This window comes from Crocodylus siamensis, chromosome 2 (assembly GCF_052110815.1).
Source record: "Crocodylus siamensis isolate JL-2025a chromosome 2, ASM5211081v1, whole genome shotgun sequence".
Taxonomy (NCBI): Eukaryota; Metazoa; Chordata; order Crocodylia; family Crocodylidae; genus Crocodylus; species Crocodylus siamensis.
Window position 1 is genome coordinate 247,406,279 of NC_143396.1, and position 27,667 is coordinate 247,433,945.

Below are 27,667 nucleotides of genomic sequence, written 5' to 3' on the forward strand. Positions count from 1 at the left end.
GGGCTGGACTCGATGATCTCCCGAGGTCCCTTCCAGCCCTAATGTCTATGAAATCTATGAAATTCAAGTTGCTGATATCTTAGGCAGACTGAAAGAAATAAAAGTACTGATTTGGGCACCAAATCCGTCAGTGAAAGAGGTTATATCCCAGTACAGCCCATGCAGTCAGAATGTTGTGCCTTTAAGAGGACTCAGTTAGACAGTGGTTGGAGATGCTTCCTTTGGCATCTCTAAACCAATAAATGGTGGATGCCAGGATCACTCTACAGCTATATACTTCAGTGCTTTCCCGTTATATCATCCGCTTCTGCCACTGTTGGATGCAGGATACTCGATGGACCATTTGTCTGACCCAGCATGGCACTTCTTGTGTTCTAAGGGTCCATTAAGGAGATTAAGGTTAGATTAGGGATTGCTGTACTGTACTGTATCAATTATATTATCAATAGTGGCTGTTTTGATAATTGTTTATGAAGTCAGATTCAAGATTTATTTCTGAAGGAAAGCATATGAAGGGAAGATGCCTATGACATTTTCACCCTTCCCACAGGGAGAAAATATCTCCCAAGAGAAGGCCCAGTTTTTTACACTGATCTTTGCCAACGTAAGTCTGAAGGACAGACTAAGATAAGAAGTATCCCCCTTACTTCCATGACCATAGAAAATAACACTGGATGATAATATAACAGGACAGATTTACCAATATTCTTTCTAGGACACTGACATAAGTTGGTCAAACTGACTGCTTCTGATTCTATCAACAGAGCACCGCCCCTCCCCCCCCAAAACCCCCCCACTTATGTTATAGACTTAACTCAGATTCTGCGAAGAAGTGACCTGATTAACTAGGCTATCAATTACAGAAAATATCCATTGATCTTCCATTTTCTCCCTTTGCTCTACAATGAGGAACAAGAATGAATTAAAAGATTCATGGAAATCCCTTTTCCTAGAATCCTTAAGTAAGTATTTCAAGTCACTTCCCTGTGGTGATATGAGGAAGTAGAGGTCCAAAAGCCAATGGCTTTTCAGTACCACACTAACAAAGGAAACTAAGAGACTTGTGAGAAGAGACAACTTCAAGCATTAATGCTGTCTTGACCAATCACGGCGGTCAAGTGTTAGACATAAGCTGTAATAGAAATGTCAGAAGAGGTGGTCAAGTGATACCGATGGGAGCATGGTGCCAGGGGAAAGCTGGGTTCAGATTCTGCTAGGAGTGGAACTTTTCTTTCCCCCACACATTTAGTAAATTCAAAGGCAACATTGCAACAATCTTCACAGACTCTACCCCATGGGAGTATTTGGGAGAAACTCAAATGATAAAACCCGCAAAGTTAGCTGAGTACTTTTACCCGCTCCTAAGGTTTTACTACATGATGACATGATATGGTCTGTATTTTATAATAAGCCAAACCAAATCATTTTTGATGTATAACTCCATTAAAGCTAAAAAAGCACAGCCAGTGATGAATTTGGCCCAATATGTTAATTATCTGAAGGGCTGAAGCAATTTTACAAGGTCCTTGGTCTCCTATGACACCATTAGTGCTCTTTTCTCTTTGTAAATGAAAATGGATCCAGATATTAGAGCACTAAGGCATCTGCAGCAAATAAAGAGGAAAAGAGTGTTTTTAAACAAAAGTAAAGATGAAAGGATTCATACTGGGTTTTCTGATCAATTCCTGGTGATTTTTTTTTTTTTTAATCAATGAGCACTCGTAAGGAGTTTAATAGTTACACGTATGCTAAAAATACAGCTGCTGAAGTTCACTTCAAGTGTTATTTAGGTGATGTGACCTTCCGTCTTTTGAGACTAGTATATCTCTGATATATTTGTTTTACCTCTGTAAAGCTTATTTTACTGCTTTTATACAGTACAGTTTTCTAGCACATTAGCATTTAGCACATATTTGAGTGCCATGTGTACTAAATATGCTGATATACATTGTGCGCAGTTATAAAAATGGTCCTTTTAAATGAAACAAAACAACTTTAATGTCTGTTGTCGGTGGAAGTTAAGGTTATAATGTATAGTTGTTGTGAAAATCAGTTTCTTGCATTAGCTGTCATAAACTGTACAATTTATAGCTCCATATGAATTCATAGAGCTGATTGTTTTATTATATTTCAGTGTAAATTTTTCATCCCTTTCAGTTCAAGTAACAGTCTCGCAGAATACAGGTTTTGTACTGATATGATGTTTCCTAGCTCAAGGCATGGCCTATCCCTACTACTGACTGTAATTTACTTTTTGGTCTCTGTCGCCTTGAGCTTGCCTTCTGACTAGTTTGTTGAATGATGTGCTAATCCATTATATTTTTCAGACAAGTGTATCGACCAGTATAAACAGACTGGAGGGCACAAACCTAAATGAAAGCTATACTTCCTTGAATCATTTAAAAAGCTCCTGCAGTGGTGGCAGTGCAAAATAACTTTTCTTTGTACATTAAATATAAGGGGGAGATCTCAATAAACAAAGTAAAAATTGGGGAGGGAGAAGAAGAGAAGCTTTGTGTATATGTTATGCTGTTTTTCACATGGACATATTTAGTTATTAAAAAATGGATAATGGTAATCAGCCAATTGAGATTGTGCCTCTAGATGATAAATTTGAAACAGAGCCCAAAGCTCTGCATTACTTGCCATTCTGTAGTCTCTAGACAGTCTCACACCACCTGATACTGTGTGTTTGAAGTCATGTACTGTATCAAAATGTTTTTATACAAATAAAGAATAGAGAAAAAGCTCAGTGTTGAAATGGAAAAAATAGGGATAAAAGATCTCCCTGGTTATCAACTTTGCAGTGGGGAGAGTAGAGAAGTGTCACGGAACCCAGTACATAGTGGTGAAATATGTCCGTAGCAGTGAAATGTTTCTTAGAAGGAAATGGCAAAGTGGGTCACTTCTCAATTTGTACAGCTAGAGCCACAGACTCAAGTCCCTACCCATCAAAGACTGAATTAAATCTACAATAGCTACAGAAACTTTTGGCCAGTACGTTCAAATCTAACCTGTTTGCACAAGTGATATTATGGAAAATGATGTTTTTCAATTAAAATTACACCTCTACCAAACTGTAGGAATCCCATGATAACAGGAGTAGGGCTCGTTTTTCCTTCCAGGCACATTGGATTCATGTCGAATTTAGAAATAGTTAAGCTATGAATTACCAGTATTTTCACAGACTTCAGTGTGACAAACTTTTACAATAAGAATTCCCCATATCTGTCATGAAACTGAAGACCCTGAGGAGAAAAAATTAGGTTATTCTTCTGAGATGGTAGTTTTATTTTGTATTTTTAATTGTTTAAATTTTAATAATTTGGCAGCAGGAAAGGTTCTAATTAGCAAGTGGCCAGTGTCAGAGTTCATTATGAAGAGATCCAAACCCTTGTTGTCTTTTTAACTCAAATTAAGACCAATATCAGGAGACCCATAACTCCCCAGAGCTATCACCAGGTATCAGACTGCCTTAAAAGTGGTGGTAAGATCAGCTGTTATGCTTCTTTCTCCAATGAGTTAAAAGTGCTGGGCTCCCTCCCTGCACACCATCATTGATATAACACATACCTCTCTATTTTGAATTAGTGTTTGTGTCGCACCTTTTGAATTGATGATATAGTTTGCATTCTTACTTCTTTTATGAGACAAAGGCCATTCCTCCACCTAGATTTTACAGGATATAATCCTGGGTCCATTGGAATCAACATTTTGCCATTGACTTCAGCAAAATCTGGATTTCCCTCAGTCTTTTTGCCATGTAAACCAGTCTGAGAGGCTTTATGCCTTGGGGTATGACTTGACCATTGAGTCATCAGGCGATCCTGATTGCTATTAAGATTGTAAAACTGGAAGTCTAAGGCAGCAAGAAAATCTTTATCTCAGATTTGCAAAGTTGGCAGAAAATACCTCGTTATGGAGTTCTGTTGAATTTGAATTCAGTTTTTCCTTTGATTATATGAAATAAGCACTCTTAATTTTTTTTCTCCAACAGAGCTGCTTTCTAATAAAATACAACTTATTGCAGTATATTTATTAGGGAAATGTTGTTTACCTTTCATTTCATAAGAAAGAATGCTGGCAGGCATGATTTCTTTCCAAAGATGGCTAGCATTGTTTTAATTCATCTCCTACGGTATTTTAGAAACATAATTTGAAAGGGAAACTACACCTTTTGCCCATTTCTTCGCAGCTTGTGAAGAATTTTAATCCATTTATATTTCCAAACCAAAGTAGTCATCCTTCACATCAAAATATCTGCACCTTATCAAGATCAAAGCTGTCCAAACTTGATTTTGCATCCACACAGATGGCTATAAACATGACACTGGAATATTACTTTTGGCTTCACTTGACAGACCTGAAAATTGGCCATGCAGAACTCTTCAGGATTGGTAGGAAAACTTATTCTTAAGTTTATTGCTTATGAATGCACAGAAAAGCATATAATTAGGTCAAAATGTGTTACTTACTTCTGTGTCTCATCTGAGGAAGCTGTTGAACAGAAACGGATTGTTCATGTAGAAAGATGGAACGGATGCTTGTGGCCTTACCAACCAATTGCATGTGGGTCCTTTTTAATTTATTTACAGTTTGGGCATACAGTAAATAGTTTGCATTATCATGAAAACAGTGTTTTAAAATGAATACTCAGGCTTCTAAACAGTAGCATTCCAAAAAGAATGCCAGTATATTCTGAAAATCCTTATTTGAGAACATATGACTTGAAGGATGATCTGTGCAGAACACTGTTTCCTTTATGTAGCTGAAACATTTGCATAGGGGTTTGCTGTGTTCATAAATTCCAAACAGCATAAATATTGATATACCATGCCTAGCTTCCCACATGCCAGCAGTTTGGTTTTGTCTAAATTATGGTAAGGAAGGAGCAACTATGCACTTTTAAAAGGCATGTTTCATTCTAACCTGTGTTTTCTGAAGTCAAAGAAATTCAGGCCAGCCAACCCCTCCCTCACCTCCCAGTTCTGTCTATCTGTCTGTTTATCTGTCTGTCTATCTATCTGTCTATCTCTGTATAACATCTGCTAAACATTCAGTACTCCACTGTGTATCAGAATGTAAATTCTACTGTAGAGATTACTGATAGGTGGCTTCTTTTTACATAATGACAAATCAGTTAAAATGAGATTAATAACGAAAAATAAATAAACACTAAGTCTAGAGTTTTAGCCTGATGGAGGGAAAAGCCCCTTAAATCAGAACTGTGAAAACAGGTCTGTAAAATAAAGAGCTTAAAATGATGAAGGCAGTTAAATCAGCTGGTTAATTGTAGTGGAGAAATAAATGCATTCCAAATGCTGGAATGTCTCCTTGGTACTGTATGTTCAGGGAAGAAATATTAGTTTTGTTGCATTATTACAGATGAAAGGGCTGTATCTACATATTTTTCCTAGTGTCATTTCAAAAGACGTTGAAAGATAAAGTGTCAGATTTTTTTTTCTGCATAGCATTTCATACCCATGAGAAGTGATTGTGGTAGTGGTATTATTTTAGGGTAAATAGAATGAATTATACCACAGCCGTGCCTTGTGGTAGATGGGTAATAAAGTCTTCAGCAGAACAAACTTACCCTGTTCAGTGTACCGAGTGCTACTAAACAAATAATCAGTCAGATCAGCAGTGCATACGTTGTTGGCCAACAGGATTGGAGAATTACAATTTGCAACAACAGAAACACCTAGTTTTGACTCAAGATGAAAAATAAATGATGGGGGAACTGTTAAATTCCCATTTGGCATGGCTAGGTATCCTATTTAACTTTCTTCTAACAAAAATACTGGGGGTCTCTTTCAAGAGAAATATACCATAGTAGTACAAAAAGAAGTGATAAGCAACAAACTAAAAGGCTACTCTGATGGTATCAGGTATTTAAAAGGCACGTTTATCTTTATTTTTCAATGGAAAAAAAGTAAAACATGATATTTTGGAATCATATGACCTGTTTGGGGTGGGGTGGGGTGGGAGGGTCCTTGGAGAATGTCCTAGCACCAAAAAAACCTGATTATTTTCTACTTCCCCTATAATGCACAGAAAGGCCCTTTTGGTGGACCAGATAGCAAAGGCAAATCTGTTAAAGCTTTCACCTCTCTCTTCCCTGTTTCTGTTTTTCTTACATACAACTGGCTGATACCTGTTCAGTTTAAACTTCAGTGCTGCTTTTTATGGTAAACTATCACTTAAAAGGCCTGGAGAATAGTTTGCATCCAAGCTCCTCTAAGAATAACGCATGAAATTAGTTCTGTTAAGCTAGTGCATGAGACGCAAGGTAAAATACTAAAACCATGAAGGTAAACCAAAGTAGTGTCAAATGCCCAAAGCAAAGTAAGCAACTGAAAAGAGAGAGAGGAGGAAAGAGAGAGAATCTTTTTTTCCTCTACCCTGTTTCAGTTTCAGTATTTTTAGGTGCAACTTGTAACAATGGCAGTTCCAAAAATATGAGAGAATTCTGATTTCCAGATTGATGTTTTTCAGAAAGTTTTAGCTACAACACATTTGTTATTCTACAAGTAAAGAAGAAACATTTGTTTCTTTTGTTTGGTTTTTTTCAGTAAGTATTTTAAGATTTGTTAGGAAGAGAAGCATCTGGAAAAAATACAGTATCTGTAAAAGAGCTCTTACTAACAGGCTGCTTAAAATGGTAGTTGGCAGTATTTTAAAAACAAGAAGTCATGCCCTAAAGTTAAAGTTAGGGGACTGGCATAATGTAAATTCGGTAGGATGTATTTGATAAATAGTACGATGATCATGATGCCAAACCTGAGTAATATATATTTGATCATCTGAGCAAAGAGAGTTGCACATTAGGGAAGAAAACAGATGCTGCAGGTCCAGTCACTGACTGTACTTTGGAAATAAAGTGATAAGTCCTGTAAGAAGGTATCTTAAGAATCTGAATTGCTAGTGATTTAGAAAGTTAAGCTTGTTCATCTTTAAGGGTCAGGTAGCATGTTTCCTTTGAGTGTTGAATACAGAAGGCTTTTTCATTTTTTGTTGGGACTGCTCATAATTTCTTTGATATCCTTGTACTGAGACATCAAAGTATATCTTAATGTAGTCTTTCTGTATATTTAGTTTGCAGGAGTTGAAATGAGATTCAGTATCTTCTATTCAATAAAAGAAGGAGCAAACAAAAAACAAGTTTTGTGGGTGGGGAATTTGTTGGAGGGTACATTTAGGCTGAATATCAGGAGGCGCTACTTCACAGTCAGGGCGGCTAGGATCTGGAACCAACTTCCAAGAGAAGTGGTGCTGGCTCCTACCCTGGGAGTTTTTAAGAAGAGGCTAGATGAACACCTTGCTGGGGTCATTTGACCCCCAGTACTCCTTCCTGCCATGGCAGGGGGTCGGACTAGATAATCTACTCAGGTCCCTTCCGACCCTAGGAACTATGAAACTATGAATTTCCCAAGATCCCCATCAACTAATGCACAATAAGAATGGCATGGAACAAAGGGACAGCACTTCCTAGCTTTTTCACCAGAGCAGCAGAACACAGGTCATCAAAGGAATTGTTTTCTTTCAGTCCCACAGAAAAGCCATGGGAGCATGCTTCTTATTCCTTTAACTTGCCTCTATAAAAATGCCTAAAGGTTGTTGATGATTAAGGCAACCTGTTCTCTGTCTCCTAAGAGTCCTCACAAGACTTGCAGATCCCAGTGTATCTGTGACTTATGGTTGGTCAGATTTTTCCTTGATGTTCAGTGATGTTGCAAGAGTCTTGCAGCTTGGAATTACTGATCAGTCATTAGCTGAAAAAAACATAAAGATATGGTTGGAGGTTTATATGTATATATTCCCGACAAGAAAAAAAAGGAGTTATTTCTTCCTCCATCCTAACTTGGAAAATGTTGGCATTTTCAACATACGGTCGCAGTGTATAAACTCTTGAAAAAATGCTGTGACTCCCAATAATGGAAGCATTAATCAATTACAGTGTGAATAAAGTTGTATTTAAGAACCCAGTAACCATATCAGTGGCATTTTTATGAGGTTTTATGATGTTGTAGTCATCTTTGTTTTGGTGAAAGTCTTGGAGTTGTGTATTTCAGACCTGGAAAAATGTTTCCCGAAGGTCCTGACAACATCAAGAAGAAGATGAATTTGGCTGGGCTGCTTCCCTGGCTTTGGTCTCTGTTCTCCCTTCTCTTTAATAACAGTGAAAGAGGGCTGTCTGGCTCTGGGCCTAGCATTCCAGCTCTCCAGCTAAACAGCTTCTAATAGCTGTGCCTCTTAAAGACAAAATATTGATTGGGGAAATACTAAATACAGCACTTTAGAATAGGGCTGAGCAAAGAGCATCTGTGATTGAAAACAAGTGCCCTTATTAGTCCTTTCACAGGAACTAGTCCACAGTAGTTTTCATTGCTTAGCCCTCAAACCAATACAGATTCCAAAATCCCCTTCCCACTTTAGACTTCAGGCATGTTCTCCGGTATAACCAGTCCAGGTAAAGAAAACTATTTTGGTTTTGGTGTCAGGTGACCTGCTCATTCTCTGAATGGGGTTGAATGTGGGGAGGAAGGAATCTGCCACTTTGGCCAAGTAGAAAAGATTCACAGGTGACCACTATTTGTGGGTGCATCTGTTTGGCTCAGGGTAGCAGTATGGTATACTAACTTTGCAGTGGTAGCTCCTGAACTAGAAGCAGTGTAGGTGAGTTGGTGGGGCACAGCACACAGGGTACTAAGTTCTGCTTTTCAGAAGCTATACTGTTCTCAGTTTTGGAACAAATGCAGAATGTGTCAGCACAGCTCCACCTTGCATGTATACCTTAGGTTGTTTCTAGCACATATTTCCTCCCTCTTCTCAAGGACAGTATGGAATATACGTATTTTCTTCCTGGAAGACACTTTATTCCATATCTTAATTTTTCAAATCAAAGAAGCAAAAGATAACTATTCATCATCTGGCACTCAATGGGTGTATCTACATGAGACTTTACTGCACATTAGATTATTCTAGGATCACCATCTACATGTGCACAGCAATTACCACAAAGTATATTAGTCTAATGAGCTATACTGCATATGTAGACACTGACCAGAAGCAAATTGCTCCCAGTCATCCTAGGCAGCAGAGGGCCACAGGTGGCAGGGAATGCTGTCCCAGGGTAGGGAAGCAGCTGTCTGGCAGGCAGGACAGCTCTCCCAGCCACGTGGAGATTGGGACCCGTCCAGCAACCTCTGCTAGGGGCTAGCCTGATCTCCCCCTAGCTAGGATGGAACTGCCCACTGAGCACGACAGATCCCTCTGCCCTCTGGAGCTCAAGGATAAGCCCCCATACCCCATTCCAACCCAGTACTGGCACCCAGGGGAAGCCTGGAGGACCCCCTGGCTGCTGCAGGGGGGCAGTGCAGGACGGCAGTGCAGGGCATGAACTGGGCTGGGCTGTTCCTTTTGGGCTCAATTTGCTCCTAATGGGGGTGCATCTGTAGATGTGTGCCAGGGAGCATCTGCATAGAAAATTCAGACACATTAATTGGACATGTAGATGCATCCAGTTACAAGTTAGGAAAACAAAAGAGGCCTTGATAAGGATGCTTTAAAAGGGAATGCAACACTTTCTCATCACAATCCCAGAGTTGTCTACAAATTTCAGTTTTTTAACCTGAAATGGATGAAGAGTTCTATTATTGGCTATCGCTTCGATGTGGGGACATTGAGATATATTGCAGTAGTTGAGCTGGGTAGCTTCGTGGCTTCCCTTGATTTGAAGACTGCCTATGGAATCATATTGCCACAGATAAACCTTTAGGCCTTGTTGTCTCTCTTCCAAGGCCAGAAACATACATTAAAAGGGCTCTTTCATCAAACAGAAGATATGCTATTTAATTTTATACCTCCCTTTTTTGGTTCTTTGCATATATTACCTCAGGAAGTTCTGGAATCTCCATTATTGAAGGTGTTTAAGAAGAGGTTGGACAAGCATTGGTCAGGGATAGTCCAGAACACGAGTGGGCAAAATATGGTCTGCAGGCTGGATCTGGTCCACGGGGCCCCTAAAAAAAGGGGAAAATTAATATTTATCTGCCTTTACTTCCTGTCAAAAATGACACTATGACCCAGGGGAAGCCCAGCGGGCTCGCACAACAGCAGGGCCCACCTGGCCCAGGTCTCCCCCACCCCCACCCCCACCCCGCCAGCCTGAAGCCCCAGCCAGGGCTTCTGGCCTGAGAACACATGGCTGAACTGCGCTGGAACCTCAGGTAAGATGGGGGGAGAAAGGCAGGGGGGGACCCTGGGCAGGGAAGGAGCAGGGAGTGGGAAGCTGAGCGCAGAAGGGGAAAAGCAGCCCCTCCTTCACCCCGTGGGTGGTGCCCCACACTGCAGCTGCTTGCAGCCCACGTGAGGCTGCCTGTGCCTGCTCTGGACAGCTCCACATGGGCTGTGAGTGAGTGCAGTGGGGAGCACTGGCCATGGGGCGGGTGAGGGGCCGCTTCCCCCCCCCGCGTTCAGCTTTTCCCTGGGCTCCTTTCCTGCTCCTTCCCGGTGTGAAGGAAAGTGGCCCCTCGCCTTCCCTATGTCTGGTGCTCCCTGCTGCAGCCACTCACAGCCTATGTGGGGCTGTCCAGAGCAGGCACAGGCAGTCCCATGTGGACTGCAAGTGGGTGCAGCATGAGGCGCCAGCCACAGAGTGGAAGAGGAGCTGCTTTTCCACCCCCTGCTCCTTCCCTGCCCAGGGTCCCCTCCTGCCCTTCTCCCCCCGTCTTACTGGAGCTGTCCCGGCTGTCCAGATCAGGCACAGGCAGCCCTAGGCAGGCTGCGAGCAGCTGCAGTGTAGGGCATCAGGCATGGGGCAGGAAGGGGCTGCTTATCCCCCCTCCCCCACGCTCAGCACCACCTTATAACCTGGCCCCACTGCCAGTCTGGGCACCGCGCTGGCTCTGGGTTCACCCGTCAGGGCTGCGCATGGCGACAACAGCTGCCCCCCCCCCCCCCCCCCCGGACACACTTGCCATGCTAAGCAGTGTTTGCCACTGTCACCTCTGGGCTGCCCAGTGCGTGAGCTCCGGGCGAGCAGCAGAAGCCAACACTGCCTGGCAAGGCATGTGAGGGGGGCTGCAGCTGCTGCCACCAATGGGCAAGCCCGGAGCCGGCACAGGGTCCAGCAGGGTGGGTTACAAGCTGGTGCTGAGTGTGAGGAAAAGTGGTCCCTCGCTCACCCCATGGCCAGTGCCCTGTGCTGTAACCACTTGCAGACCACATGGGGCTGCCTGTGCCTGCTCCAGAGAGCCCTGCCTGAGCTGTGAGCACTTGAAGCAGGGAGCGCCAGCCATGGGGCAGGCGAGAGGCCACTTTTCTTCCCTGCCGGTGAGCAGGGTGGCGAGGCTGTGTGCTGCCCCCCACCTGTGCTGCAGGGCTGGGGGTTACTATGCGTGAGTTTGTGCAGGAGCTAGCAGGAGAATGAGGCCCACACCGGTTTCCTGGGGCCAGTGCCAGTGGGGCCTAGAGCAGGGTGGCAGGAGTGTGGGGTCCCAGCTAGCAGGCACTCTGTGGAGCCAAACCAGCCCCCCCCTCCCTGCTGATGCAGCCCAGCCCGGCTCCACAGACCCCTGCCAGCCTGCGTCCTGCTTTGGGCCCCACCAGTGCTGGCCCTGGGACACTGGTTCCAAGATGGTGACCAGGGGGCGGGGCACCTGTCAAAGGGCAGGGCTAACCATGTGGCCCTAGACAGACTGTCAAAACTGGGTAAGCGGCCCTCTGCCCAAAATAATTGCCCGCCCCTGGTCTAGAAGTAGTTATGTCTATGCTCTGCTATAAGTATTTCCCATGCTTTGGGGCTTTTTTGGTTGCCACATGGGGCTGGGTAGGAAATTTTTCCTCTGCCTTTTTCAGAAAGTGCAGAGAAGATTGCCTCCCTCAGAAGTATTAGGTGTTGACTGCAGCTAAAGGTGGGGATTTGGATTGGTGCTTGCCAGTGCTGCTGCTGGGATTCTGAAGGTTTCTGGCTGTTTTCTTCCCTCTCTGCTCAAGTCAGACCAATCACCGTATTTGGGGTCAGAAAGGAATTTTGCCCTGTAGTCAATTTGAAACAGACTGGGGAGGACTGTGGGGTGGTAGGGAGAGAGATAGCCACCTTATATATCAGGCAAGGGGTGCCCTTTTCCTTGGAACTTTCAAACATATTTTAACAGCCCTTGCAGCAGCAGGACAATTAGCCACCATTGTTCTCCTGCTTTACCAGTGACAGATTTGGGTGTTATGCCTTGTGGTTGTGTGTCAGAGTTGAATGTGTAGTTTTACTAATAGGTTAGATGAAGATTTGCATAGGATGGTTTGGATAGGGGTGATCCTGTCTCTGCAGGGGATTGAACTAGGTGACTTCCAGAGATCCTTTCCAGCCCTACTTCTCTATCATTCTGTTATTCTAAGATAGAAGCATCCAAGACATAGAAACAACTATTGCAATGTTTTTGGGTATCGATGTGAATGAGGTGGATGCCTTGGTTAGGAACTGGAATATCTGGGGCACTTCCCAACCTCTAGACTATATTAGTCTTTTCTTTAGAGTTCAGAACCTCAGGGCACCTATACATGTGCTGGACATCTGATCTGATGCATGCTAATTAGCAAACATCAGAGCAAACTTGATTGAGTCTCCTGGAGCATGGTAATTAGCACACTCCAGCAGCTTCTGCATTGCATGTATTCAGCATCCCCCCACTTCAAAATGGCGGTGGGTGCTTTTTAACTAAAGCTCATCAAATGAGCTTTGGTTAAAGCACCCCCACCCACCTCCATTTTGAAGTGTGGGATGCTGAATACACATGATACTGCAGGTGCTTTAATTAAAGCAGCCCTTTGAACTGCTCTAAGTAATGTGCCCTCCCCCCCCAGCCCAGAGCATGGGTAAAGATGCCCTCAGAACTGTTTATGTGTAAGTATAGTTTTTCTGTATTTTCTCACGTACAACATGCCCCAAATAAAACATGTACCTTGTTTTTGGAAGGCAGAATTTAGAAAAAAATATTTTTGCAGAGTCATGACCAACTGTGCTATATAGAATAAGGCCTCCTAGAAATATAGAGTGCCAGAGAGCTGTGGCATTGGGAACTTCCTGATATGGAACACTTTCCTGTGATGCCACCCTTCCCGGACACTGTTTCCAGGAGCACTTACTTTGTATCATACAAGGTTAGGCCCCAGAGCTTTGTAAAAGGCAGTAGCAAGACTGTTATCTCTTTACTATAAGTAGTTCTTTCCATAAGTGCCTATGAATAAAGTGTTGTTTCCGCATCATAAACCTCAAGATACTACAAATAGTTTACTTGCTGCATCAGACACAGGCTACAGTCTCGGCCATAGGTCTGTGAGAGGGTTAATACAGGACTCTGGCCCTTCAGTTTGCTGAGCAGACACAACTGAGAGCCATCTACTCTGTTGCACGGCATGTACAATTTCACCAGGGTAATGCTCCTTTTCCAGTGGAGAAAACAGCTTCCCTGCTTAAAACACATATCCCAATTTTAGCAGGCTGATTTTGGGGTCAAAAGGTACATGTATGTGAGAAAATATGGTTGGAGTAGCATGTGCTCTATATTCTGGAAATTACACCTTCTGTGACAGACCTAACGAGTGACTGACAGGTTCATCTCTCAGTGTTGGCACCGATTCTCCAGTGGAAATCCAAAAAGGTAGGATCTGAACAAGGAAATCAACCTCCCTAGTTTGACGAGAAAAGACAAACTTGCAAAAAGCTAATTCCAATAGGCTGTATAATTGTTGCTTTAAAAACAGATGCCATTCGAGAAGCAATGATTCAGTTGAAGTGAGATCGGTGGACAAGATCGAAGAAAGAAAAGAAGCTACTGCATTTACTTAAATAGAAGATGACTGATTATAAGATGACCCTCCAATAATTAGATTCTATATATGGAAAATTTATAAATTTGTTATAAGTTCCCAGGGATGAAATCTAATTATTGAAGGTTTGCCTTGAATGTGTCCCCCTTCAACTACTACAGCAGGGAAAATAAATCTTGGGGGTCAGGTAGCTCCTTTTTTTCTCTCCTCCGCCCCCCAGCTTTTACCCCTGGCAGCCCCTTCCCCCTCTCCTTCCTGTCAGGCCCTGCCCTCCCTGTGTACATGGAAGTCAGGAGTAAATTTGAAAACAATAACCTTGAAATTAAACATGACTATAGCGATGTACATCTAGTACCCATGCACTTAATTTATTCAGAATTCATACATGTTACTTTAACTTAAAACTGTTGCAAATTTTAGCACAGGTACTCCATAAACATACTTTTAAGCAACACATTGGCTTAAAAGTACATTTACTTATATGTAGCACAAACTGCTTTTTGTTTTTTTTAAGGAACACTTTTTGTGTTCCAAGTCAAATCAGCCAAATAAATTCCAAATACACGAGTCATTCAAGAACCAAATTGGGCCTTACTTCCAGCAAACATCCTCCACCCCTGCCTGGGACTTCAGATGCTTCTAAATTCTTTGATGGGCATCCTGCATGCAGGCCCAAGCCAGGAGGCTTGAGGTTTGGATGCCCCCAAGTTTTGCTTACCATAGACATATGGCTGCAGGAACAAGCTAGGGAGGAACCTCCCATTTCCATAAAGTGGGCATAAAGCCAAGATTTTGCCCCTGGAAGAGGAAGTGGGAGACTAACTATGCATTACCTCCACTAGGGTACTACCCCTTGCCAGAAAAGGGAAAACACCTTAGTGGTCATAGTATTTCCCTTGCCTATGCATGATATTAGTCCAGAGCCAAAAGCTTGTGATTTGTGATTTACCACACCACCAGAGCCAACAGCATTGCAAGCCATAGAGACCCCACAGCTCAGAACTGCTCAGTCTGTGTGTATACTCCAGATCCAACTCCCCTCCAAGGATCCATGTGCTAATGAGCTGCCCATTCATGACTGGAACTGCTTGTTCTTGTCTTGAGTCCTGGGATGCTCCCAAAAATTGTATTCAGATGAGGGGCAGGGCAGCCTGGTCCGTTTTCACCTCATGGAGGACAGGGCTACACTAATCATATGCACTATTGAGAGAGGGAGCAAAAGAGGGACTCTGGGTGAACTGCTTGAGGACCTGTTTTGTTATGTTTGCCAGGTGTTTAAGGCTGCTGAAGAAACAAACATCATTGGAAATGGGAAAGAAAGGCACATCACAGTTGTGGGAATGAAGAGGAAGTAAAAATGTATTCAATAGCGTGGTTCATCATGACTTGAAAAAGAGTCAGTGCTGAATGTGACTGCATGTAATGGGCACCACCATATATTTTATTCAGGAGGGCTACATTAACCTGTCCTTGTAGTAAGCTGGCATCAGCATGTTTGCCCAATGTAGCCCATATGTTTTATAGTTGTGCTCAGTTTTGGCTACATTTAATCAACTTCATAGTTGGTTTTCATTGCTGAGCACATACTGCTTTTGGCAGCATCTTAATGATAGACAGTATATTTGGTGAGATTTTCTTGTATGTGATTATAAGATAAGGAGCTTTTTTCCCATGCCATTGGGAGTGGTGGGGGGGAACCCTTCACCTTGTATTTGAATAAATATGGTGTATGTGAATATCCAAAGCTGGGATGGCCAGCAATGAGCCTCAAGTCTTAATACAAACAGAAAATGCAGTAATCAGTTCATCAGTCAACAAACAGGATAACAGGTGTGCAACACTCATTCAAGAAACTTTAAAACTGTTGCTCCTAGATGGAACTGATGTGTTGATCCCATCTCTTACATTCATGGTGCCATAGATTGGTACACAAATTAGTGTTAAAAGCCATGGAAAGTTCATTCCTATTTGGAAATATAGCTTGTTGTTCAGAGGTTTTGCATCCCTCCTTTTGAACTTGTGATCTTAACTTTATAATTTGCCTCACCATTGCAGATTTTCATGATTGTTCTATGTCAGATTATAAAACAGTGATTTTATGACCCTACCTTCAAGATTCCTGTTCAGGTCTAGAGTTTCTCAAGGTCAGTGGAGTGATGCTGCATCTATTCTGCCTTCCTTCACTCCTTTTTTTTAGAACCAGGGATGACTTGGGTAAGTGACTGCATCGAGTCCAAAGAAGAGAAATTGTCCTATAGGGACAGCTGGACCTTCTTTTTATGGGAAAGCTGTGGATCTGTCTGTGAGAAGAACCTTCTTTGTACATATCTGGGGAGAATAATCTGAGCCATTAATATTTAAATGTATCCATTTATGTTTGTACAGTACTTAGCACATTTTGGCTGCCACTACAACCCAAAGTAGTAATTATTATTATTATTATTATTATTTACTTTAACTACATTAAGAACTGAGATCCAAGTTGATAATTAAAGATGCCAACTTGATGAAAGATACTTTTGTTCATGTAATCCTTCTTCTTGGTGTATACTCTTCCTTAATCTGAAAATAAGGTTTTTGTCTATTAGAAATCAAGCACATACTTCTAAAGTAATACTATGGGAAGTCCCTATGGCTGTCTTTGAAAGTCTCTGTCATTTATCATCTTGCACAAATGCTACAAACAGATACATGTATAATATCTAAGGACATTATGTGAACTGGAGTGGACACAATATCTAGAAGTCCCTCTTTTACTTTGAGCAGAAGCAGGCTAAAATGTTTTTATCACTTAACAAAGCTACATCATTTGCTTCAAGCAGTGCTAACTCAAGAAGCAGAAACAAATTCAAAGCATAGGAGAACTCCACATCATGAGCACCAAATGGGTTTGTTTAATAATACCTCCTTACAGATCCACGTAATTTCTGTACCATGAGAGAAAGTTTGTTACTCTCTTCTTAAAAATTATTTGTCTGAGTTGAGTGTGTTCTTAGAAATTAAAGGCTTTTCCCCATCGTGTAATTAGTGTTTTAAAAATAAAGCCCCTTTTTATGGTTTAGGAAGTGAAAAAAATATAAGCCATGTTTTCCTAATTATGAGGCTGTAGTAAAAAGGCCTAATAAAACACAGGCACTTTGCAAATTAAAAGTTGGATTTGAATCTCATACTTCTTTAAGATGGTTTTCATTTCATCTGCTAGCACAGCTTGTGGCAGCTGAACTCAGGTATGATTTAGGTGCATTTCTAAGTCATACCTGCTTGGAAGTCTTGCATGCCTATTTTCTTTGAAACTTATACTGTACTTCATTAAGTTGGTATGTTCTAGTCTCCCCTAGTTCAAGTAATTCATCTTTCTGATAATAGCTTACAGGTTTTTTAAATGCTAAATACTGTTTTACTTCAGTTCATAAGTATAGATTTTTTGTTAATTAAATTAATACTAGTGGTTTCCAGCTGTGTAATGCTGTATTGCAATATTCTCATACATTTGTTCAAAGTTGACTATCTTTTTTGGGTTAAAGGATGGAACAGTGTAACCAAAAGGGTTACTACTGGCTTTCTAAGCTTGCAGATCATTTTTGATAAATAAAACCTTTGTTCTGTGATTTCATCCACTGCCACACAGGCACAAAAAATGATTAAAAATTGAAATGTTGAAGGATCTGGGTGACTTAGAGAATAAAAGCCTGGCTTTTTACATTCAAATTCCCTTTTGAAATTCAACCTTGGGTCTTAAAAGAAATTACTTTCCTGGCTATCTTCCAACACTGAGAAGTGCTCAGTGGTTCACATTACAAAACCAGCACACTGACTTTGTGGAAATTAGGGTATAGCTGGCATGTTCCATTCAGTCGAGTCAGTCACTGTGGTTAGGTGGTACCGTGGTAACGGCATGTCCTGTTGGTGTGAATCAAGGTAGCTCTTAAAAATGCTGCCAAGGTAGCTCTTAAAAATCCTTCTACCCCTTCCACACATGGAAATGTTTTTCAGACTATATTTCAAGCTAATTATCAGTTTCAAGAAAAAGGAATGAAATTCTTTGGATAGCAACAGAAGGGATACAGAATAAATTGCAGCAGTGAGAGCCCCATGCCTACCCCTCATGTTATCCTTTTATTACTTTTAAACTGTCTTCAAGAGCTACCACTGCTAGGAGTTAAGTGTGTAGTTTGTTCTTTGTATTATTCAGTCTCTGACCTCTTCCCTGAATCTTTCAACAATCATTTTAGTTTTATTCCAAGGGACAAGGTCTGAGAACCTGAGGGTATCTAGCACCCAAAAACTTCCAAGATCTCTCCCAGCTATACAGTTGGTCCAGTAAAATGTAGTGCCCTCAAAAATCCTTGCCTCTTGTATTTTTCCTGGACCATCACAGCTACAACATAACTTCAACATTACCACAATTTTATGCCAGTATGTGGCATTTCATGCTGATGTGTTTTGTGTAGTAAAAAACCAGAGTGTCAGAGTGCAGGTGGAGGGTGCAGGATTTGGGGAAGGGGGGGAAGAAGCAGCCTCTTTAGGCAGTGCCTGGGGCTCATGCTCTGCGCATCCCCCCACCGTGTCATGATATGATTCTGTGCTAAGCCAAAATGCATCAATGTATATGTACTACCAGTATCAAAGAGTTAAGATTTGTTGACTTCAGCTGGAAGAATTATCTCTGCGAAAAATTAAAACAAGCAGATACATTTTTATGTTGGACTGTGGGGGAGGAAGCTGTAAAATTTTAGTAAAATACTCTGTGTGTTAAATTCTCAAAGGATAGAATAGTTTTCTATAATACTCACTAGAAAAAGGGATGTCATACCCAAGTTACTGGCCATGTCATACCAAAATTTTCTATCAGTTGAACTGAACCAGTTGGATCAAGTCTGGATGAGTTCTTTGGGTGTACAGATGACTCCAAATTCATAGAGAGCATACTACATTGGAAAGTGTGTGGGGTTAATTAGAGGCTAATGGTTAGTATAAAAATACCAAGAACCTTTTTGTCTCTTGCTAATAGTAGGTGCTATGTTCTTCCTATGTGGTTTACACCTTGCAGAGGTTGTTTTATTTTAGGCACATCATCACTCTATTGTTTATGTGCCAAGAACAAGAAAATATAAGACAATTTCTTATGCACATTAGTTACTAAAACAAAGTGAGTTTAAACAGTGAGAAGTCTCAACCTAGTGTTGCATGAGTAATATGCAGAGTTTACCAAACAAGAAATGTGCATTTTAAAAATATTATTATTTGGTGGGGGAAGGTTCATTGTGCGGCAGTGCACTAGGTTTCGCTATCTAGGGACCAAGATTTGAATATGACTTAGGTCACAGATGCACTTAGCTTGGTGGTCTTTAAGTCCCCAGTAGACACTTGTTCTTGGTACATAACATTCATAAAACTTAATCATGAGGTTAGCTCAAAACAGGGCTAGGAATTGCAGGGCTAGGCAGATTTGTTGCAGTTCAGAAGTAAAATATATATTCAGCAATCCAAATGGATGCCTCACTGCAGATGTTCTTAGATGAGAAATGTTTGTTCCTTCTAGAGAAATCAGTGTGGAGTTGGTTGAAGGAGTTCACTGAAGCATTGTTAACCTAAGTTTTTGGTTTCTGTGTCTTCCTTCCCCTTATTAAAGGCTGGAGAATCAGTCTTCAAGTAGCTCCTTTTCCTCTACAAGTGTTTATGTTGCCATGTTGCTTTCCATCTATCCTTGAGTACTAGGGCTTTGTTTTTTCTGTTTTTTTAAGAGTAAGAGCAGTGTTTGTTCTTTCTATCAGTACAGCTACAATAGGGCATTTTGTACTGTCAGAAGACTAATAATAGAAAAGATGAACACAGTGAAACTTGGCAGGGGTGGAAGTATAGTATTTAGACTTTTTCCTTCCTCTTCATATTTCATTATGTGCTTTCCTTAATTTTCTTTTCTATATGTTGGGAAACCCTGTAATGTTCTGGCAGTTGGAGATCCAGGGACTGATTCTGGTCCTAGTTTGTAACTCCATCTACTTTACTTGAGTTGGTCCTAGTTTACATTGGTGTCAGATGAATATGAAGCAGAACACTGTTTTTAATTGGTATCTTTATGAGAGGAACAATATGATTTTTTTGTCTTATTTGGTAAAATTAAACTCCTTTCATATGAATCTGTGAAGCCCTATTTCCAAGTTTTCTGAAGATACCACTATAAAATGCACTGAAACCATATTTCCATGTGACGATGCCTTAATGCAGCAGATGGTAATATATTCCAGTGACAGGCAGAATGGCTTAGTTTAGTTCCAAGATTGGCCAGTGCTTGGATTTGGCTGCTGCCACTGCTTCTTTCCAAGGCCACTTCTCCCCACCACCTGGCTGTGGTATGACATAGGCCAAGTTTAGTGCTGCTCAGCCACACACCTGCCTGGCCACAGTGCAGTATGGCAAAGCCCCCTCTGCCAAACACCACCAAGTCTCCCCTCTGCCAAATGCTGCCAAAGCCTGAGCTCCATAGGCCAGATCCTGTGGCTCCATGGACCATAGGTTGCCAATCCCAGCCAAATGCGCTACATCCTCAGTGAGGTGAGAACAGAAAGTTCATGTTACTAACTTCTAATATTGTGTGACAGGCTGTTCTATTTTAAGCTTTACTGTATTTAATATATGTACTGTTAAGTTTGGTTTCATATGATGCATCATGTGTTAGCATGTATAATTCCTCAACAGTGCTGCAGTTTCACTTACCTGAATGATTCTAGTTATCCAAATGGCTTTTTGGCAGATGGTTTCTGAAGGGATCTGGATAACCAAAGATCTACTGTGTTAGTGTTGAGCCAAGACACATTCTCAGTGATAGTTCATATTTTAGAAGCCAGTGTAATCCTGGAGTCAGTTCCAAATACATGTGCTATTCATTGTGCTTTGAGGATGAAACAACCGACCAACTTGAAAACAATATATACATCTATTTCCCCCTTATTTTTCTTATTTGTATTGCTTAATCTGGTAATAGGAATGAAACATCTTTCTTTTGGAGGAGTTTGGTTTGTACATTCCTCTTTTCCCTGGGCAGCAAAACATGCTGGGAACAGGAGGATTGTAAGACCCCTGTTCTAAAAAAACATGCAATCTTAAATTGGCTGGAAAGGAAGGATGGACCTCTGAGAGAAAGAGATTGTTATGGGCTTTCATAATAAGGCTGTTCTATACATTACTGTATAAAACCTTTACTATATTATCCATATATCTTTATAAAATGATATTTCTTCAGTGTATATTAAATTTCTGAGCACCACTGATGCCCTGAAAAATAACAACAGATCATACTCAAACACCTGCTGGCACTCTGAGCCAAATCCTGCTCACTTGAAGTCAATGGCAAAGTGCCTATTGACTTCAGTGAGGTGAGAATTTGGTCCTATGTGTGACTTGCCAATGCATTATCAACCTTACACTTTAATGGGCACTAAAATTAACTCACAAAAGGACAATATTCTTTTCTTATAGTAACATATTAAACTGGGAGTTATGTGCATGCCTTGAGAAGAAACTATATTCCAAATTATTAGTGAGGAGAAAGTCTCATTGCTGGCTATAATGGTTTTGACACTTATGTTTTTTGTGACCTGAGGCATATTACTAACTGAACTCATATGTGCCTCAATTTCTCCATCTGCAAAACTGGGATAATATTTCTGAGACTTGCATCCATGTTGTGATGCTTAGGTTCATTAATATTTGTAAAATGTCTTGAGATTCTCGGCATTATTAATATCAGTCTTTAGAAATACTATATTGGATGTGCAGGAGGTCAGCATATGTAAAACAGCAGCAATATGCTATTTCCATAAGGTCAGGAAAGTTGCAGGTTGTACTTTAACTCTTCAGGTGCTCTATGATTGTACACCAAACCAGCAGCAGAGCAGCACAAATACATTGCTTTATGAATGTACATCATGCTCTTTTGCATCATTAAGGTAAGTGACACTGTATTAAGAGTATGCTGACCCTTGTGCCCATGTGATGTCAGCCCTCAGGTCATTTGGTTGGAAGTGCTGTATTATGACTGAGTTAACTGCTGTAAACTGCTCTACATCCGTTTATTTCGTTGCAAAAGACCAAATGACAAACACTGTTGTTCTGAGAAACAATAGGACATATTGTTTGCAGGCATAACAGTGAAAGCAGTGAAATAGGCCCAGTACAGAATTGGGCTCAGTATGTTTTCAAGTACTAGGCTGTACTAATGATATGACCTTGTATGCTCTTGTGTAGTATTGTTTTTACTATAGAAGTAGCATTTCCCAGACTGCTTACCTTTAAAAGTTAGGTTTGTCACATGTTTAAAATAGGAAATTATCATATTTTACTTGCAGGGATATCCTAACTGTTTGCACATGTTGACTCTCTAGTGGCAGCTACTATGAATATGTAACCTTAATTTCTGCCTTCCTAAGTGACCAAAGAAGTTACTGTTAATTTTTTTCTTGACAGTGTTTCAGTCATGTATATTGTCTGGCTTTCTCTCTGATGTTAAGCATAAAAGTTATAATCTAGAAATACCATATCATTATTCTGTAAACTCTTATGCAGGACTTAATCTGTGTGTATTCTTATTGACTTGTTTCACAATAGGTTTATATATTCCTGGTTTTTGATGGATGTGTCATGGATTAAAATTTTTACAGTACACAAATAGCAATAGAATATTATTATTTCCATTCTATTTTGAATCCTTTATGGTAAAATATATGCTTTATGCCTCATTTGCTACAAAATTTATTTTATTGTAGTGTTTAATTAATGAGCAATTCTGCCATTTGTGGCAAATGGCCAAAAAGTTATCTTCTTTTTTTAGACTGCCACTGTTTAGACAAAGTAGATTAGGCAAAACATATCAATCTAGCATATCCATTAACAGTTCGAGGAAATTGGCTGAGATTTCTCCTTGAATTATTTATCTAAGGACTTTGTTAAAAATGTTAAAGTGTTTTGAATAGAAAATGAATCTGTGACTGAATTAAAAGCTAACAAGGCAGTGAACGTGTATGCTTTATAACATAGGAGTAAAGCCATTACATTTTTATTAACAAACGAAGTAAAATAGGTATTGTCCCATGAGATGTTCTTAAATCAGTCACACTCCTAAATAGCTTCTAAGGGATTCCAGGACTAAATCCTATATAGATAGCAAGAAATGTTTACTTGAGACAGAGAAGCTGTCGTACGGCATTTTGGTACCAAAATAAAGAGATTTTTTTGTCTTTCTTTCTCAAGCAGCTTGTCTTTGGTGAACAAGCAAGCTTAGTAGAGATCAACTGTTGTAGGATTTACAGAACTTTCTCCCAGTGTGAGCTCAGTCAAAGCAGTTCTGCATGTGCTATAAGAGTTTTAGCTAATGGTACATGAATATGAAAACAACAGTTTATTGCTAGTATTTGTTTTAACTCCCATAAATATAGTTAGCATGCAGAGGTTTCAAAGCAAAGAATATGCATTTTAAAAATGTCTTCTCTTTATTTATGCTGAGGCTACCACATTTGTATAAACAGAAAATTACTCCATTCATGCTTTATTACCTCTTCTTTTGTACCACAGCCTTGACCCCAGTCATCATAAATTGAGAAATAGTGGGGAACTAATGGAGACAGATGGGAATATGGCTTGCCATTTACTCAAATTGGTAAAGTAATTAACCTCAAGGTGCTGGTTTGCAAGAAAAATTGTTGGAATATCTCAGGGCGCCGGTAAACAGACTCCTGCTTTAACCACTTCTGACAACTGCATCATAAACTAGACTTATTCTGTTCAATTGACCTGTCAACGTCTTGAGTCCAAATAAAGATTTGTATTACAATGCACTTGCTGAGAAGTGGGAGAACACTACTGCTGTTTCTTTTCAAATGGGTTGCTGTTCTCTCTCTGCTACATACGAGCTGGAATGTCATATATTCATTCTTCAGCCATTATATTCCTTAGAAATCTTCCATTACTGATTGTGTGACAGCTTTGTGACAGCAGATGGTAGTCATTTGGCTTGAGAAAATGAAATGAAAAAACATGGGCCAGACTGACTGGGCTCATTTAGAACAGCAGTGGACAGAGGCCAGATCGAGATTTTATTTATCGAGGGACATCCTGTAATGAAGCCAGTTTCCCTTTTTTTTGGCCTGCAGACTGGGGGGAGGCAGGAGGGAAGTGGGAGGATGAAGTACGTTTTCTACAAATTATCATATAAATCAAAGGTGGTCTTGTAAATAGGAAAGTTTGACCAAAACACACTATTCCACCTGACAGATTTCAGATGCTTAAAAAAAGGAAACAGAAAATCTCTCTTTCTCCCCCTTCTTTTTCTCCCTCTCTCTCTAAAGGAAGCCTCTTTTAGATTTATATATTACACATTAGCAGCTGCAATGTTAGGGGTTTTTTTGTAGCAGCAAGTTAAATCTTCAGGGGACTGTTAGTAAGTTGGCTCACATGGATTCAGCTCAGTAACTGGAAGAGTTTTGATCAGTCAAGCCCATGCAGCACTTTATTTCATATGCTTCGATTTGCAATTGAAGCAGCCATGATAAAAAAAATAAGCTCTTTCTGATATTGTCATAAAACATATCTGGAAGGCATATGTCAAGGGAACATACAGAGTAATTTTCATCTAAAGTAAATATAGCCATTCAAGACAGATGAAAACTGGAAACCTATCATGGTATCTCAATTTAAAGAAAGCTCAGTCAGTTCCCAAGCATTTGAGGAGTGCTCTATTGTAAATTCCATTCCCCTAATTTGTCCATACATGGACACCCATGATGGCATCAAGCACTGCCATGCTGCATGATTTGGACTTTGTTCTATTATGACCATGATAATTTGGGTATTTATTTGGGTATTTTTAATGAATTTAGGTATTTTAAAAACAGTTTTGATTCCAGGCATATAAAATAATAAGTTTTAAAACATGTTTTGATATTTTCAAATGTGAACTTGCCTGTAAAAAAAAAAACAATTTTTTAATAGTACTCCTTGAAATGAAATTTTTCAGTAGGCACAGTGATTTGATAGTTCATGCATTTTCTATTCAAGGTTGTCGTCTTTGAAATTTGTGATGAGTTCAAAGACTGCGCCAAAGACAGTTTGTCAGTGTCAACTGCACTACCATGTTTACCTCATTGGATTAAAGATTTGTTAATGTGTAATTTATAAAGAAAACACCAGGCAGCATTTTACAATGATGGGTAATGGTTTAGAATAGCATTTAATATTTTCCTCTTGACAGGTATAACATTGTATGTGGTTTTTTAAACCAATGTATCCCTACACACAGAAATCTCACTGACTTCTTTAATCTGTTTTTTCAGTATCTATGTTTGTAAATTCTTAGCATCTAATCCATGCAATCTGTGTAATCAGAGTCAATGATTTTTAAATCTTGCAGTCAAATTTTGTTCTATTTCACAATCTCCCAAAGAGGATACAACAAACTGTGGAAAAGGGGATGAGCCCATAGGGCTTCTCCTTGCATGGATACAGATAGGCCACTTATTTGGAAATCTTGGAGAAATTACACCAATTAAACATATTTGTTACCTGAATTGTTGTCTTCTGTTTTAAAACATTTTAATTTATAATCAGACAAGAAGAACAGATGTAAGAGTTGTAATTTAATCATTTTATTGCTATCTTTGTATATTTTGAAGAATTAGGTATTGTACTCTTGGGAAGCCATATTTTATGCCTAGTTGGAAAAATGAATAATGTAATAATATGCAAAATGTAAAGTTTTAGAACTTCGCTTCTGAGTAAGGCATATAAACTAATGATCTAGTTAAAGTCCCTTGTGCACCATAATAAATATGGACTAAATTTGTCATTATAGCTTTAGACAGAGGTTTCAGGCAACAGATTTAATTATATCCTTTTTTAATATTCATACTTCTAAACTGCATAATTCGTTTCTACTGTAAAACTGAGTGCTGCATTAAAACAAACAAAACCGGCAGATTACTAAATGGATATTAACGTGGAGTCAATAAGTATTTAATTCCAAGGAGAACATTGTAAGGAGAGTAAGCTTCACATAGCTCTGGAGATCTTTTCTTAGATGCACTTCATTTGTACATACAGGCTGCCTCCTGTTTTAATGCTGACTTTTGTTACAGAGGTTAATTAGTTATTTATGGAACTCATAAAGGACACAGGGGCAATTCAAGAGTACCTTTCCTTAGCCATTAAGAAACAGTGATTATTGAAAAGTCTAGTTTAGTTTCCATATGAAATGACAACTAGCTGAGACCAGCTAGTCTAGCATTCAATCAACACTGCTTAATGGTGTCCAAGTATTGATGGCTATTAATAATGGCTGAATAAAGTAGCATTGCATATTAGCATAGGAATTCCTAACCTTTCCTCTCTGTCCCTATACAAACCATACTATTAACCTATATTTAAGGCCTTTTCTTTCTTTACAGTAGACCACTGGCCAGATTCTTGTATTAGTTATACCAATTAATACTTTTTTTAATATTAAACCATCTTTCAAATTTCCTAGCAGGCACATCTTAAGTAAATGAAAAAGGGGCAAGAGAATATCTAAATTAATGAGTTTTGTCCAATGGTATCTCAGGGGAAGACCCTTAAATGTAACCAGAAAAATGAAAAAGTACAAAAGGTGAAGGCAACACATTTGGAGTAGGTAAAAAGCAGGAAGCACAGGAGAATGAATTTAAAAGATGTTTTAGGATTAAACAAAGAAAAGATGACATTTTATGTGGGCCCTAGGAGAAGGCTTCATGCCAAGCTGTGAATTTAGTCAGTATGTCACCAAATACTTTACTGTTTCAGGTTGGCTAGACTGTGCAGAACGGATACCAAGAAGGCTGAGGAAGGGTTATTTGCTCCTCTGGGTAATGTCACTGTGGACAAATCAATTCCTAGCATACTGAATAAAATATTGTAGTTGGCATATAAATATTAGGCTAACATCCAGAGCTCAGAAATATTCTTCATCCAGTTTACAGTTAACCTGGTTTGGCTTATGAAAAAGGGTATTTATGACTTCTAAATTGAAATAATGGGTTTTGATTTCTCATTGTCAGCTTAAGTATTCACATCAGTGACCATATTTCGTATTTTTTCACAGGGCTATGCAATAGGTAAAGGAAAAGCTAGAGACACTTGAATGAGGGAAGAAAAAGTTTCTCAGGATTACTTTTCAGTTTTCCTGCAGTTTATTTTAATATGTTTTCATTGTTGCCTATAAAAGACAGTGATGTTGAGTTTATCAGAAGCAATTTTTTTGCCTCTACTATTATTTAGTATTATAATTCTTACTTCTGGCCTTCTTCATCCCTTCTAAAATGTCTTTATTTTATCAGAGGACATGTTATAAACATTTTTACATATTTATATATTTCATATTATGCAAATTGTCAAGAGCTATTCCATAGGTGAAGGAGAATTAAGAATAAAGTTAAGACAACTTTTTTCCTTTTACTTTTGTGACAGACAGTTCTCTGGCTGGTAGTACAGAGGACAAATTTCTCCATCTCTAAACTGGAGTTATTAAAGGCAACAGGGCCTGGGGCAGCTGGGCATTGATATCTCTCGTAGCTATAATCATTGTAGATTGTATAGGAAGAGAAGGTATTCCCAGGTTAATCCTTTGATTTAGTTAATTATTCCTGTTGCACAAAATATAGCCTTTTATATACTGTTGCTTGCTACTTAGTTATCAATTTTACTAACTGCACTTGTTATCTGATGCAGGTTTTTCTTAGGCTGTAAGCTTTTTATCTTTTATAGGAACAAACATTATATTATTACCATTTATGCATAAAAAGATACAATAAATAGCACAGGACTTTATTTGGGC

At 39.8% G+C, this 27,667-nt stretch overlaps 1 protein-coding gene and 1 long non-coding RNA gene across 8 annotated transcripts in view; one reads left to right on the forward strand and one right to left on the reverse strand.

The window, feature by feature from the left end:
- The window catches only part of NPAS3 (neuronal PAS domain protein 3), an 853,230-nt gene that overhangs the window by 613,931 nt on the left and 211,632 nt on the right, over window positions 1-27,667 (forward strand). The window lies entirely within an intron of this gene.
- The window catches only part of LOC149871979 (uncharacterized), a 44,260-nt gene continuing 22,594 nt past the window's right edge, over window positions 6,002-27,667 (reverse strand). The window contains exons 3-4 of the long non-coding RNA XR_016440339.1: window positions 9,894-10,022; window positions 6,002-7,772 (exon numbers count right to left, since the gene is read on the reverse strand). This is a non-coding gene — a long non-coding RNA (uncharacterized LOC149871979). The remainder of the gene's footprint in view (window positions 7,773-9,893; window positions 10,023-27,667) is intronic.